Consider the following 15,952-nt stretch of genomic DNA (forward strand, 5'->3'; position numbering starts at 1 on the left):
CTTTTAAAAGGGCCTGCTTTGTTTTTGTCCCAGGGGAACTGGCTCTGGGGACCCACTCACAGTCTCCATCTCGGATTTTACTTTTCTGTTTCTCTAACATCCAGTCCACCATGTGATGTTTGTCTGTGCTCCCGGTGCATATTATTAGGGCTGGTTATTTAGCAATCCTGTGCTTCCACTCCCTCCCCACTCTGATTCTTTTCCTCCCACTGGTGAGCTGGGGTGGGGGGATTGCTCAGGTCCCACCAGGTCATGGCTTTGTATCTTACCCTTTTCATGAGATGGTGAGTTGTAACAGATGTAGATGTAGCCTGGCTGTTGTACTGTATCTTCTGGTCTCTCTTCACGAAAGTTGTATTTGCTGTATTTTCAAAAATATGTATGGTTTTGGGAGGAGATTTCCGCTGTCCTACTCATGCCTCTATCTTGAACCATCTCTACATTTGGTTTTTTGAAATCACTTTTCAAGGGCTTGGTTATGACCCTCAAGAGAGGAAAAATTTATTAGAAGGAAACACAAAGTCAAGGAAGTACTTTAATTGCAAATGTGAGACCTTCACATGTGTATAGGCTCACAGAAAATCACTATAGGTTCTGGCTTACAAAACAACCCTCCCCATGTTCAATGATCTTGACAACATTGGCCATTTATTCTAATTTAACCTAGAGCACAAGATAAGAAGCAAAAGCTGAGACTGGAAAGAATGTATTTAGAAAGTTACCAGGTCAGAGAAGAAAGCTGGAAGAAAGGGAAGCCAAAGCTCTTGGACAAACCATCAATAATGTAACTTAGGTTTACTTTAGGATGCTAGACTCTTGGTGAATTACTTTTATTTGTGAACTCTTTATTTCTTCTTCATTTTTATATTCTCCTTCTATTTGTTTATACTAAGGGATAGTAGACAGAGCACCGAAGGCCAGTTTCTATTTTTAGCTTTTCTGGTGATGGTGTGATATAAGTGAAGCCACTTGGCTTCTTTGAGCCTCCCTGTCCTGGCTTGTAAAATGAGAAGCTTGGTGGAGGGTGGAAAAAACAATGGAAGTGTATGAATGCAAGGTGGATTCCTCCTCCCAAAAACACATAAAAGAGGAAAATACAACAAATTCACCTAAACCTGAAAATGACCTGAAGACTGCCAAACTGACTACTTATATTTGGAGAAGAAGAGAAGACCTCACAGAAAAGGATGAAGTGGCAAAGCGCATATCTGGGGGGACCCAGGCCCTCCTGCTACCCAAGCCCACAGATGGGAGGAAGAGGAATGGAGTAGGGGAAGGATAAGAGTCCAGGATCCTGCACACCTGGCCCTGGATATCTTCTCTGGGATCACAAGCCCACATTACATGGTGCTCTGGAGATTAGTGGGGCTGGACAACAAAGACAGGTAGAACACTCAGGGAGGCTGAGATTCCAGCCACTTGTGGAGACCTGGCATGGTCTACCATTCCCCTGAGACACAACTAAAGCAGGCAGTTTGAAAGATTTCCCAACAGTGGGAGGGGTGCAAGAGGGGAAAGGGTTTGATGGAGCTCTCTGCTCAGGAGAAAGGGTAGGTGTATGATACCTCCCTAGCCCGCCCTCAGCCCAACAGGTTGGGAACTTTTGGGAACCCCAGACACTCCATAGCCCTCACTGGCAATGCAGCCCCGAGGCTCCTCCCTGCACATGTGGCCTGTGGATGTCCCACTTGACCTAGTAGTGGTGACAGACATTGCTGCTGGGTAGGCAGAGGGAGACGCTCTCAGCTTTCTCAGCCCCATTTGAGCCCAGTGGGGGAAGTGCCTGTGGAAGCCAGCCCCAGGAACTCTTTTTTCCCAGGGGCACTGGATACCATGCTATGGGCCAAAAGTAGACACACACATCAGCCTACCTACCCCATTAACACTGCAGCCCCCACCACTGCTACTGGACAGGCAAAGGGTCACTCCATTCACAGAAACTCCAGCCGAGACTTCTATGCTGATCACAAAGGCACAGCCAAAGCAAACTGCTGGCCTGGTATCAGACAACTACAGGACAGACAGAAAAGTAGCCTGCCCACTGTGTGCCAACAGCTGGGGCTCCTGCACTGGAAAAAAAGTATCTTGAGCTTCTGGGCACTAGACAGCACCTCTTTCATAAAGCTATTACTCCAAGAAACACAGAAACTGGCAAAATGAGGAGAAAGAGGAATATGTTACAAACAAAATTACAAGGCAAAACACCACAAAGAGTGGTGAATGAAACTGAAATCACCAATCTTCTTGATAAAGACTTCACAGTAAAAGTCATAAACATGCTTATGGATCTACAAAAAAATATTCAAGATCTCAGGGAAGACTTCAACAAGAAAATAGAAGACCTGCAAAAGAGCCACTCAGAGCTGAAGAATACAGTATCTGAAACAAAACATACAATGGAGGGATTTAAAAGTAGATTAGATGATGTAGAGGAGATGGTATATTAAATAGAAATTAGACTTATATTCCATTAACAGTGTCTTACATCTCATCCAGTCTGCTCTTAAGTCCTTCTATTGATTGTTCCCTCTGTTATCTCCTTCTAGACTTCATTCCTTAGCTCTTGCATATTTCTCTGCAGGTCCATCAGCATGGTTATGACTTTTATTTTTAATTCTTTTTGAGGAAGATTGGTTATATCTATCTCACCAGGCCCTCTTTCTCTGGAAAGAGGAAACAAAGAAGCTGAGGAACAGAATGAAAAAAGGATCTCTAACAATGAAAGAACAATAAGAGAGCTGTGCAACCAATTCAAATGGAACAATATTTTAGAGGTACCAGAAGGAGAAGAGAGAGACAAAGGGATAGAAAGTTTCTTTGAGGAAATAATTGTTGAAAACTTCCCCAATCATGGGAAGGAAATAGACATCCAGGCCATGGTAGTGCAGAGAGCTCCTAACAAAAAGTACCCAAGAAGACAATGCCAAGACATATAACAATTAAAATAGCAAAGATCAAGGCCAAAGAAAAGGTATTGAAAGCAGCCAGAGACAGAAGAAAGATTACTTCTAAAGGAAATCCCATCAGGCTATCAGCAGACTTCTCAGCAGAAACTTTACAGGCCAGAAGGGAGTGGCATAATATATTTAATGCAATGAAACAAAAGGACTTCCAACCAAGAATCCTCTACCTCATAAGATTATCATTTAAATGAGAAGCAGAGATTAAAGAATTTTTGGATAAACAAAAGTTGAAGGAATTCATTACCACTAAGCCAGCCCTACAGATATTTTAAAAGGACCGCTGTAAATAAAAATGTTCCTAAGGCTAAATAGCTTTCACCAGTGAAAATAAACCCACAGTAAAAGTAGTAGACCAATTAATGACCATGTAAGTATGAAAATAAATCAACTGCTCACAAAAACAGTGAAAGGATACAAGGAGTGCAGATTATGACACCAATACATAGTGTGGAGGAGGAAGAAGAAAAAGGAAAAAAAGTTCCTATAGATTGTTTCTGAAATACAGTAATCAGCAATTTAAGATAGACTTTTATATAGTAAGGAAGCTATCCTTGAACCTTTGGTAACCACAAAACTAAACCCTACAATAGGGTTGTCCGGGGGACCTGGGTGAGGGGACCTGCTCGCAGATTTTACTTTTCCATTTCCCTGATATCCAGCACACCATACAATGTGTGTCTTTGCTCCTGGTGTGGATTACTAGGCCTGGTTATTTAGCAGTCCTGGGCTTCCACTCCCTCCCCACTCTGACTCCTCTCCTCCCCCTAGTGGGCTGTTTGGGGGGGAGCACTCGGGTCCCACCGGGTCGTGGCTTGTATCTTACCCCCTTCGTGAGATGCTGAGTTCTCACAGATGTAGATGTAGCCTGGCTGTTGTACTGTATCCACTGGTCTCTCTTTTAGGCATAGTTGTATTTGTTGTATTTTCAAAAATATATGTGATTTTGGGAGATTTCTGCTGCTCTACTCACACTGCCATCTTGGCTCCTCCTCTGAGACAGAACTTTATATAAAGAGAAAATTAACAATGTGGAATTATATGCTAATGATGCAATGTATTGGACCTGTAATACTTAGTCCAGAAGTTCAGAGGAGGGACTTGTCTCTGTGGTCAACTGGTAAGAATTGGGTTCACAACAGCTACATTTAAATTGCTATAATAAAGTACATGGTATATTTTCTCCACTTCTGAATTACTATATAAATGGTCCCTTTCATGCTTCCTAAATATATTCATAAAGCAACCCAAATTTGAGGAGAAATAGAGAACCCAATTTTATTACACTTTCAGGATTGCATCTTTTTACTAATAGTTACCAAAAATACAGGTACTTATATCTCTATCACTTTTAGTGATATATTAACACACTGCTATCTAATTCTTGTGAAGGAAAAATTGATGTAGTTTAAAATGACATGACAAATGTTATAGAACAGAAACATGATGGCAAAACATTATGGTAAGAACTTACTAATATACTGATTAGTATCTCAATTACTATTACTTTATTATATACTGCACTAAAGCATGAGTAAAATGACCATGAATAAAATGAGCAGTGTATGTACAACTGCCCTTATAAGGGCTTCCTCTAGGCCTTATTAATTGAAGTTTAAAACGTTGAGGTTATAAACTATCTCCATACTTTTTCTGAAAATTTTCTTGGTGGTACTTCTGTAAATTCATACTTGAAATTTCATCTATTTCTCATCCAATTGTTTTATGCTTATGTTTTAAGACATGCCTCATTCTGAACAGTTCATAAGGCCTAATGGGGAAAGGGCCTTTGAAGATACTCTCTGGGATCATGTGTCAACATTTCAGGTCAACAAGTATTTATTGAAAGCTCACTCTGTATCAGGCCCTGTGCTTGGCATTAGGAATATACAGGTGAATAAACAGGGCTCTAAACCTTAAGGAATGTATTCACTTTTGGATAACTTAAATGTTACATAGTCTAGCATTTTCTAACTTAGTGTCATTAGGTAAAACATCTGATTTTCAAAATCCGCAGTGACTAAATTCAGTGACTCTGACTAAGGGTAACTAATGGAGAGCTGAAATACCCAGTTCTAATTAAGATCACTGAGACAAATGGTGGTTTTACAACATTCCTTAGAAGATATGATGAATTCCTGTTGAAATGTATAATGTGTCTGTCTAAGTGATAACAAATGTTTGGCAGAAAATAAAGCACTGCAGCATTTGTGGGAGGTACTGTGAATGTGGGAATTAGTATCATTGATTTTCTGAAGAGATTTTTTCATAATGCAAGTTAAATGTATTGGAGGTGCCATGTCAGCCCACCTGTCAATGTGTCTGTCAATATGCATGAAATACCACTAACACTCATGGTATTTTTTGCAGTGTTGTGCAGTAGAAAGTAGCCTTTGATATCTGATGGACATGGGTTTAAATTGTCACATCACCACCTTCTTACCTTGGGCAAGTCACCTTTTATTTCTAAATAACAATTTGTTCATCTATGAAACAGAAATAAATGCCTAACCAGCATGGCACTGAGGGTTAGAAGTCATGTGTATACAATATCTGGTGCTTAGTATGTGTGTGATAATTTAATTTTTATTAATAAGATTACTCTTAGGAATTGATTTTAGTAGAATCTTATTTGCCTGAAGAAAAGCAATCAGGCAAATTATATTTGAGTTCACATGCCAGAAACTTCTGAGAATTGTCCCAGATGAATGATAAGATAGTAGAATGAGATTAAAAAACAGGAAAAAAGGACACAGTATCTCATAAATCAGCTTACAAATGGAAGTACTGCCCAGCCTTGTGAATAGTGTTTCATTAGTATTTCTGTGTGCAACACATATATCTTGGTAGAGAGGGAAATGACCATACATACTGCATTTTCCCATTTCTATACACCTTTGTTGCATTTCCAAGTAAACACAAAAGCAAAAACAAAGTCTGTGTCTGTCATTATAAAAACAGAGCTACCTAAATGAAATTTCCTATGTAAGAGGCAGTGACTGATCCTCCAGAACCTAAATGGAGGGTTATGCTGTAAAGTCAGAAATCTTTAATACACATCTGATCAGAGATGTAATCTTTAAGCTTTAAGCTCCAGACTAGCAATCCAGCTCCCATGTTGATTTTCTTTCTTTGCTATCTTTTTGGACTCAACATAAACCAAAGAAATGGGGAATAAAATATATAGAGAGCCAAATCATAAAAGAGAGCATTAAAAGTTTTATATATAAATTTTATGTCCTTAATCATGGGCTGGCAAGCCTCTTAGGGATTCCATTTCAGAAGACATTTGGCAAAAGATCAAATTGCCTCATGATGCAGCACCCCTTTCCAGTTGTCTACATAGGCCTTTGAGGTAAAAAAAAAAAAAGGGAGCCTAGACTTGAATCTGGTTCAATTCAGTGCAGAATTTATAAGGACAGTGGAAACACAAGCAGTAGAGGTGCATTATATTGGATGGAAGACTATAGCTAATATTTAACTCATTCATACATATTTCTTCAATTTATCCTTGAACAATCTTATAAAGTAGAAAAAACAGGCAATTTCCTTGAGCTTTTAATTCCCAAAGTAGATACACCTATACAGATAGTATGCAGCACAGGAGACACTAAAAACAGTCTTCTGCCCTTTCCTATACTCATTAGAATCATAGAGTATGTTTTCTCCTATGCTGTGAACATTAGAAGCAGTGTTAAGCACCTGTTAATGGTACTGATGTTTGGCACATAAAATCTCTAATTCTAAGTAAAAATCCTTTAAAGTCAAGCAAGATAACTGCTTCACATGGACAATGGGGCCCTCAGCTCATTCAGACACACATTACCATGACTCGGGAAGGCCACTGGGGGTATGGTTATAGCCAAAGACTAGCAGCTATTTCACGTAACTCTAAGCTTTGATCAAAATCTCTGCAGTAAAGAGCCTGGTTTCCCTTTGTTGAATGTCAATTTACTTATAAGGAAATTGGAGGCATTAGGTACAGGAGATTTTATAGGTTTATGTAGCAATGAGTTCTGTTTTCTGAAATACGGCAGACCAGGTTTTTTGGAACAATACTACCAAACAAGTATTTTGTGTATGTGTGCGTGTGTGCGTGTGTGTGTACATATCAAAATCAAAGAGTTGACAGGAAGGTAAGGAATTATGAGGGCAAAAGTTTAGTGAAGGGTGGAACCCAGATAGAGACTCAGGACTGAAGCGCCTTTTGCCCTGCAGAAATCTGCTTAACAAGGGAGTTTGAAAGTATGCAGAAAAGAGCTAAAATAGAAGATCATCTCCATTTTAAGCTGGCACCCTGTAAGTCCAGGGAGAGAAAATCCTGGGGCAAAATACCTCTAAAAACCAAAATCAGTCAAAGGGAGAAATAAAGTTTAAAACCCATTTATTGCTTACAAACTGCAATCCAGTGCCGTCTCTCTCCCCTGCTCCCGAAGATGCAAGCAAAAAAACAAGCCCTTAACCTCTCAGGTTCAGACACACCCTTGGTTACCCAGGTAATTACCCATTGACATGGAGATGAATTTCTCTCCACCCCTGAAGATATGCAAATGCACCAAAGCCAAGTGAGATAATCTGGAAATGTTACAATTTTACCCACACACCCTAAAGAATGATACCCTGATATAAAGGTGAACCAAAGGTAAATCTGAATGACACTCTAAAGGCTGCAAGGAAAAGTTCCTTGGAGTTGAGGGGTGGAGAACCTGTCCCTGATAATTTTTAATCACAAAAAGAGCTCACAGTGATTTGCAGTGCTCCAAAAAATTCAAGCTACTAATTTAGTTGATAATATTCTTGGCATATAGTGCCCTATGCATCAATAAGGGAATAGCGACCAATCCAGCTGACAAAAACGCAAAATTGAAGAGGCATTTTACAAAAGAAATCCAAATGGCCAGTAAACATACATAAAGGTGCTCAAACTTATTAATAATCAGATAAATTAAAACCACACTTAAATAACAGTACATAGTCACCAGATTGGCAAAAATTAAAGTGTGACCGTACTTGTGTTGGCAAGTGTGTGAAAAAATAGGAACTCATACAACTGTAGTGGGAATGTAAACTGATATAACTACATTGAGAAATGATACAGCATTACATAGCAATATGCATTATATAGCAATATTAGAAAAGTGTGTACCATATAATCCAGAAATTCCATTCCTGGGCATATAGGCTAACAAGAGGCTTATTCCTGAACACTAAGATATGTGTAAAAAGATTATTTGTAGCAGTATTGCTTGTAATCACCACAAAATTGAAGCAACTAAATTATACAAGCTACAGTAAAATGGAAACTTAAATTGCTGCCTTTAATAATGCAGACAAATACCAAACAATGAGGAAGCTAAGGCACAAAGAGGTGCCACTGATTACCCCAAATCCCATAGAGTTTAAATGACAGAGGTGGGGTTTGCCTCCAAACAAACTAATCGTGAAGTCTTTAGCTATTTTGCTGCCTCTCCTAATTTTTTTTTTTTGCAGAAAATTAGCAGTATGGGTTGAACTATATGAAATTTCCATTTTTGTAAGTCAAGAGAGTTGAATACTAGCAAATTCATATGGTTCAACATAATACCTCTCTTAACTTCTAAGCACAATTGCCTGAAATCACCTTGCTCTGTGTATTAGCCTACTACTCCCTAGTTTTATCACTTAAAATGACTTTCTCTGTTGTCTTTTATTGGTGAAGAAGTTTCCTCTACTCTTTTCCTCTAAAAGCCATCATTGCTAAAGGGCCTTGGTTGCTTCTTTATCTGGTTTCCATTTTATTAAGTGACTGGCACAAAACAGTCTGACTAGCCATGGGGAGTGGAAATGATTAAAGCAATTACACTGCTGTCATCTGCCAAGAAATACAGTCTTTGGCATATAGTTGTACTAGTCACCAACCTCTGGGCAACAGAGACTTCCCTTACGAAAAAACCTGTAGGAATCTTTTTCTGGGAGAGTGAATGGAAAAGGGAGGGAGAGAGCGAGAGTGACCAAAATCTTTGGAGAGGGTTTTTTTTTTTTTTTTTGCCTCCTATTGCAGTTCTCTCCCAGCTCCTTCTCTCTCCGTGTTTGGCTCCCACTTTCCCTCCCCTGGACTGTTCTTCTTCCCTGTATAGAAAACTCCCCAAAACAACAAAGCTGAGTTGAGGGGAACAAAACATACACGCTGGCAAAGACAGAAACGAAACAGGAAAAAATAACTGCCAATCAATCAGCCCTCCGAGCCACCAGGGGGCGTTCGTCCACACCCTCGTATGCGTAAAAGGCAGCCTACCAAAAAGCCAGAGACCAGAGAGGTGCCTTTATCAGCAGCACAGGGAGATGGAAATCCGAACGCAGCCCTGAGAATTAAGGCAGCGACAGTCAACATGTGGTACGACCCGCAAAACTCGGTGCTGCACTTGCAGGATGGCCAGGGCTCACCAGCACCACCTTTGCGCGGCCCGCCAACTGGGAGTAAACACACAGCACAGGTGCCAGGCCACGGGGACCCAGCCGCTACTCGCGTGCAAATGGTGGCTGGCGGCCAGGACTGCCCTGGCGTCCTGGAGGCCCACCACCAGCAGCAGATGTGCGTCGTGTGTGGAGACAAGTCAAATGGTAAGCACTATGGCCAGTTCACATGCGAGAGCTGCAGGAGTTTCTTCAAGCGAGCTGGGAAGAATGTGAGCTACACGTGCCATGCCAACCAGAACTGTCCCATTGACCAGCACCTCCGCAAGCGGTGCCAGTACTGCCGCCTCAAAAAATGCCTCAGTGTGGGCATGAGACGAGAGACGAATCAAGGGAACAGAATGATGCCCACCCAGCCAACCAAAGGGGCCTCCCTCAACAGCCACTTGGAATGGGCCAGACATATTACTCTGCTGCTGCATGCCGAGCCGTTTACCAAGGTGCAATTCAGCCAGAGCACACAGTCCATCAACTTCCAGGATACCGACAACATCTGTGAACTAGCCTCCAGGGTGCTCTTCAGTGCCATCGACTGGGCCCAGAAGATACCTTTCTTCCCCGACCTGCCGATCAATGACCGGGTGGCCCTGCTTTGCCTCACGTGGAGCGAGCTGTTCATTCTTAATTCGGCACAGTTTTCCCTTCCGCTTGACGCCACACCACTCCTGATCAACACCAGCCTACAAGTCTCGCCCACGTCCGATAGCCAAGTGGTCACCTTTAAGGATGGCGTACGAAACTACCAGAAGCAAGTGAAGAAGCTCGAAGCACTGCAAGTCGATTCTGTTGAGTACAGCTGCCTCAAGGCCATGGTCCTCTTCACCTCAGATGCTGGGAGTCTCTCTAATGCAGCCCATGTGGAAAGCTTGCAGGATAAGTTCCAGTGTGCTTTGCAAGTATACATTGAAAATCAGTACCCTCTTCAGCCAATGCGATTTGGAAAGCTTTTGCTTTGCCTTCCTTCCCTCCGCATGGTCTCATCCTCAGTCATCGAGAAGTTGTTCTTTATTCATTTGGTAGGTAAAATCCCCATTAAAACCCTTATCCAGAATATGTTACTGTCCGGCCTCCCGTTAACTAGCCATATACAGCAATTCAATAATCAAAGTGAAGAAGTTGGGGTTGGGGAACAGAAAAAAGACTGATTCTTTTGTTTAAATTCCTTCAGTTAAGAAAGGACATAAAAGTATGTTACAAGTTTGCTAAGAGAAGAGGGGAAAAAAATACTGGCCTGTTTAGAAAAATTGTTTTTAAAAAGATTGTCAAATTAACGTCTACAGAGTGCAATAGAAATTCTTGTCAAAACAAATTGCTACTTCTGTATAAGAAGGAAATTAGTCTTTTTCTTTATTTGGTAAAGTTTTGAAAAATATTGCTAAAAGTTCAGTTGAGAAGATTGGGAGAAAATTAGCAGAGTGGAGAGTCTTTTTTTCCCCAGACTATTAATGGTCCTGTGTATACCTGTAGCTGTTCTTTTTTGTACTTTTCTAGTTCAACCAGTTTATTCTGTGGTTTTATAGTAAGTTTTGATGTAATCTTGGCTTCTTAAAAGCTGTGTATCCTTTAAACTGTGTATTTTACAAGAATTAAAACTGACTCCATGAAAATATAGGATGACATAACAGTTTAAAAGGCAGCTCAAGATGATGGAGACACTTAAAAATGGTGACCAAAATGCTTAGATGAAGTTGAGCACTCTACTTTGAGAACTGGAGGACCCACATAAAACACAGAATTCCTCCAAGACACCTTGACAAACTTAGCATTGTTAAATTAAGAAAGAGAAAGAACTGTGGAATTTGTTGGCAGCCAAGTCACATGCTGAGTTATTGAATAAAAAGTGAACTTTTGTAATTTTAGTTGTGTCCCTGTTACTTCTTAAATTGTTAAGAAAATCCTGTACCTGTTTGTGTATTTGCAAATCTTTTGTATTATAATTGTTGAAATATTTCCTTTTTAAGAAATCACATCAAAACCAGCATGACAAAATAACACTGTTGGCACTTAATAGGTAATGTGATTCAATCAGTAAAGTTTACAGTTTTTGTTTTTAAAAATCTAAGTCTTTTTTAAGCGCAGTATTTCTGTATACTGTAAAAGTTAAAATAACTGAACTAGTCTTTGTTATATTACAAGGAAAGTTGAAAATACTCAGAAATTAAAATGTTTATTTGATATATGAAAAAAATATTTTTCTGGGCCATCCTACACCCAGAATGGCAGTGAACCATCTGTCTTTGAGCCTGGTCCCCAGAGGACTCTATACAACACAAACCCAACAATCTTGAAAGATCCTTCCAAAATTTCGTGGAAGCAAATAATTAAATACAATGCATCAATTTATGCATGCAGAGAAATTTCTCTCAGAGTTGTATTTTAGGGTTTTAAGAAGGAAGTAGAAGATAGAGGAGGATGACAAGCACGTCATGAAGAATGTGGTCATAAGAAAATCTTTATGATTTCACAGGTCTTTATGATTTCACAGAAATATCTATCTGTTCCGTAGGAATTAAACGATTGCAAAATGCTACAGAGACCTCATCTTAAATATAGGAGATTGAATTAATCTGGAAAAAGAAAGTTATAAAATGGCAATGCAATTTTGGTCTAAAAGGTGTACTTTTTTCTAATGATTCAAAGCTAAGGTTTTCTTTCCATGCAGAAATAAACATATCAAAGTTAAATTTTTTTAATTGAAATATAATTGAAAGAGACCAGTATATTAGTTTCAGGTGTACAACATTACTGATTTGGTATTTATATAGATCACCACACTAAGTCTGTTTACCATCTGTCATCATACAAATTTGCAGCATTTTTTTTCTCTGATAGAACTTTTAAGATTTATTTCCTTAGCAACTTTCAAATTTACAACATAATATTATTGACTCCAGTCCCCATGCTGTATATTACATCCCCCATGGCTCATTATTTTATACCTTTTGATCTCCTTCACCCATTTCATTTACTCCCACAACCCTCCTTTCCTCTGGGTTTTCTTTTGTTTTGTTTTATAATTCCAGATATAAGTGAAAACATATAGTATTTGTCACTTACAATACTCTTGAGATCCATCCATGTTGTCACAAATGGCAAAATCTCATTCTTTTTTTATAGCTGACTAGTACTCCATTCCATATATATACTACATCTTTATCCACTCATCCATCAGTGGACATTTAGGTTGTTTCCATAGCTTAGCTATTGTAAGTAAGGCTGTAGTTAATATAAGAGTGCATATATCTTTTTGAATTTGTGCTTTCATTTTCTCCAGATAAATCCCAGAGGTGGAATTCCTGAATTGTATTGTAGTTCTACTTTTAATTTTTTTTTTAAGAACCTCTATACTGTTTCTCATGGTGGCTGCACCAATTGACATTCTCATCAACAGCACACAAGGGTTCCCTTTTCTCCACATTTGATAATAGCCATTCTGACATCTCATTCTGGTTTTGATTTGTGATTCATGATACTGAGCATCTTTTAATGTGCTTGTTAGCCATCTGTATCTTTTCTGTGGAAAAATGTCTTTTTGGATCCTGTGCCCACTTTTTCATCAGACTGCTTGTTTTTTTGTTACTGAGTTATATGTGTTCTTTAAATATTTTGGATATTAACCCCTTATTGGATATATGATTTGCAAATATCTTCTCCTATTCAGTAGGTCGCCTTTTTATTTTGTTGATGGTTTACTTCATTGTGCAGAAGCTTTTTAGTATGATGTAGCCCCATTTATTTATTTTTGATTTTGTTGCCATTGCTTCTGGAGTCAGATCCAAAAGCATTGCTAAGACCAATGTCAAGGAGCTTACTGACGATGTTTACTAGGAGTTTATGGTTTCTGGTCTTACATTCAAGTCTTTAATCCATTTGGGGATTTTTTTTTCTGTTTTAATGTACGAATATTTGTTTATTGGTTTTTACAAATGTAACTTGGTAATGTAGACATTAACAATGTGAAAAACAATATGAGTATATGGAAACTCTGTATTATCTTTTCAACTTTAATGTTATTCCAAAAATAAAGTTCTTTAAAATTTCTGTAGAGGCATGTATTCTTTTCCATATCTTTTAATGATATTCCACTAGATTATTTGTGTTTCTAAGTGGGTGCTATTTTTTGTGAGGTATAACATTCATACAGTGAAGCTCAAAAATCTTAATTGTAATGGTCAATATTTTTGTAAACATATACACACACAGCTGTAAACTTCCAGACTGAAATACACAGTTCAAGCAACCTAGATTTCTTGTGCCCCAGGAGGTAATCACTATTTTGACTTCTATCATAAGAACTAAATACTGTTCTTAAATTTCATATAAATGGAATTGCACACTTTGTACTTATTTGTTCCTTGATAGTCTATCTCCATAAATGTTCCCTGTGTAATTGAAAAGTGTGTGTATTCTGTTTTGGGTAGTGTTCTGTAAATGTCAATTAAGTCAAGTTGGTTGATAATTGTTTTAAGTCATCTATATACTACTGATTTTTCTACTTGCTGTATATCAGTTATTGAGAGGTATAGAAATTTCTAATTGTGGATTTCTCAGTTTTTGCCATGCTGTTATTTTCAATTTTTGCTTCATATATTTTGAAGTCTAATATGTGCATAAACATTTGATTGTTATGCTTTCATGATCAATTGACTCCTTTATCATTATGAAATGACCTTCTTTATCTATAGTGTTCTTTGCTCTCAGTTCTACTTTTCTGAAATTAATATAACCAATCGAGTTTTCTTTTGATTACCATTGTCATAGAATGTCTTTTTCAATCATTTTAACCTATTTGTGTCTTCATGTTTACAGTGGGTTTTTCATAAGTATATCTGTCTTGTTTTATTTATCCAGTGTGATAGTCACTGCCTTCTAATTGGGTTGCTTGACCATGTACATTTAATGCAATCAGTGATATGCTCAGATTTAAATCTACATCCTTACTTTTCTGCTTGTCCCATTTGTTGTTTTCCTTTTTCCCTTTTTCCCTTCTCTGTCTTTTGTATTATTTATTATTCCATTTTTTCCCTTCTTTTTAGCTTTTTATATATAACTCTTGGTTATGTTCAGTGGTTGCTTTGGGGTTTATAGTATAATCCTAAATTATCAGACAACCAGCAAGGTATGTACAATACTTGGTATATAACAACCTTACAATAGCATACTTCCATTTTTCTGCCTTTACCTTTGTTCTATTGTTGTGTATATTTTCCTTGTACATATAAGCCTCACAATATATATTTGCTTTAAAGTCAATTATCGTTTAAAGAAATTTAATTAGTAAGAAAAAAACTATTTTACATTTACCCACATAGTTAGCATTTTCTGTGCTATCACTTTCTGTAGACCCACATATCTATTTGGTATAAGTTTTCTTTCAGCCAGAACATCCTTTAGTATTTTTGTATTAGAGAGCTACTGGTGAATTCTTTCAGCTTTTGAGTAGCTGAAAAAGTTTGTGATTCATCTATATTCTTGAAAAAGTATATGGAATAGTAGGCTGGCAGTGTTTTTAAATATTCTTTTAGAGTAGAAAGTATGTATACTTACTTTCCTAATAAATATATCTTTATTTCTTTATTGATCTTTCTGATAGCAAATGAGCATTCTGATAGTACATGGTCAAAAAAAAAAAGAGAGAGAAAGGGAATGAGGAAAAACCCAGTTCTACTCATTCCTCTTCGTATGTGGGGAAAAACCCAGTTCTCCCATCTCCAGGGTGTTTCTCCTCTGCTTTTTTTTTGAAGTACAGTTGTCATACACTATTATATTATTTTCAGGTATACAACATAGTGATTTGACATTTATATACATTATGAAATGATAACCACAGTAAGTGTAGTTAACATCTGTCACAATAGTTATTACAATTTTGACTTTATTCCCTATGCCGTACTTTACATCCCTATAACTTGTTTATTTTATAACTGGAAGTTCATACCTCTTAATCCCTTTCGTCTATTTCACACACACCACCAACCCTGACAACCACCCGTTTGTTCTCTGTATTTACAAGCCTGTTTCTGTTTTGTTTCTCCATTTGTTTTGTTTCTAGATTACACATATAACTGAAATCATATAGTCCTTGTTTTTCTCTGTCTCATTTCACTTAGCACAATAACCTCTAGGTCCATCCATGTTGTTACGAATGGCAAGATTTCTTTTTTTTCTTAACTTATCTAACATTCCATTGTATAGCTACCACTACTTTTAGTTTCCATTTGCAGGAAACATCTTTTTCCATCCCTTCACCTTCAGTCTGTGTATGTCCTTACATTTGAAGTGAATCTCTTGTAGGCAGCATATAGACCTGTTTTATTTATGTATTTATTCAGTCAGCCACTCTGTCTTTTGATTGGAGCACTTATTCCACTTATATTTAGAGTAATTAATGATAGGTATGTACTTACTGTCATTTTCTTCATTGGATTTTTTGTCCATTTTGTAGTTCCTCTTTCTTCTCTTGATGTCTTTCCCTTGCAGTTTGATGACTTTCTTTAATGTTATGCTTAGATTCCTTTCTCATTATCTCTGTGTACCTA

General features: G+C 38.0%; 1 protein-coding gene and 1 pseudogene across 1 annotated transcript in view; both read left to right on the forward strand.

Annotated features, from left to right (window-relative positions):
* Positions 1-15,952, forward strand: part of HTR2C (5-hydroxytryptamine receptor 2C) — a 412,057-nt gene that overhangs the window by 281,238 nt on the left and 114,867 nt on the right. The gene's annotated exons all lie outside the window — the stretch shown is intronic.
* LOC108402173 (COUP transcription factor 2 pseudogene) lies at positions 9,215-10,558 on the forward strand (annotated as a pseudogene).

This window comes from Manis javanica, chromosome X, assembly GCF_040802235.1.
Source record: "Manis javanica isolate MJ-LG chromosome X, MJ_LKY, whole genome shotgun sequence".
NCBI classification, from domain to species: domain Eukaryota; kingdom Metazoa; phylum Chordata; class Mammalia; order Pholidota; family Manidae; genus Manis; species Manis javanica.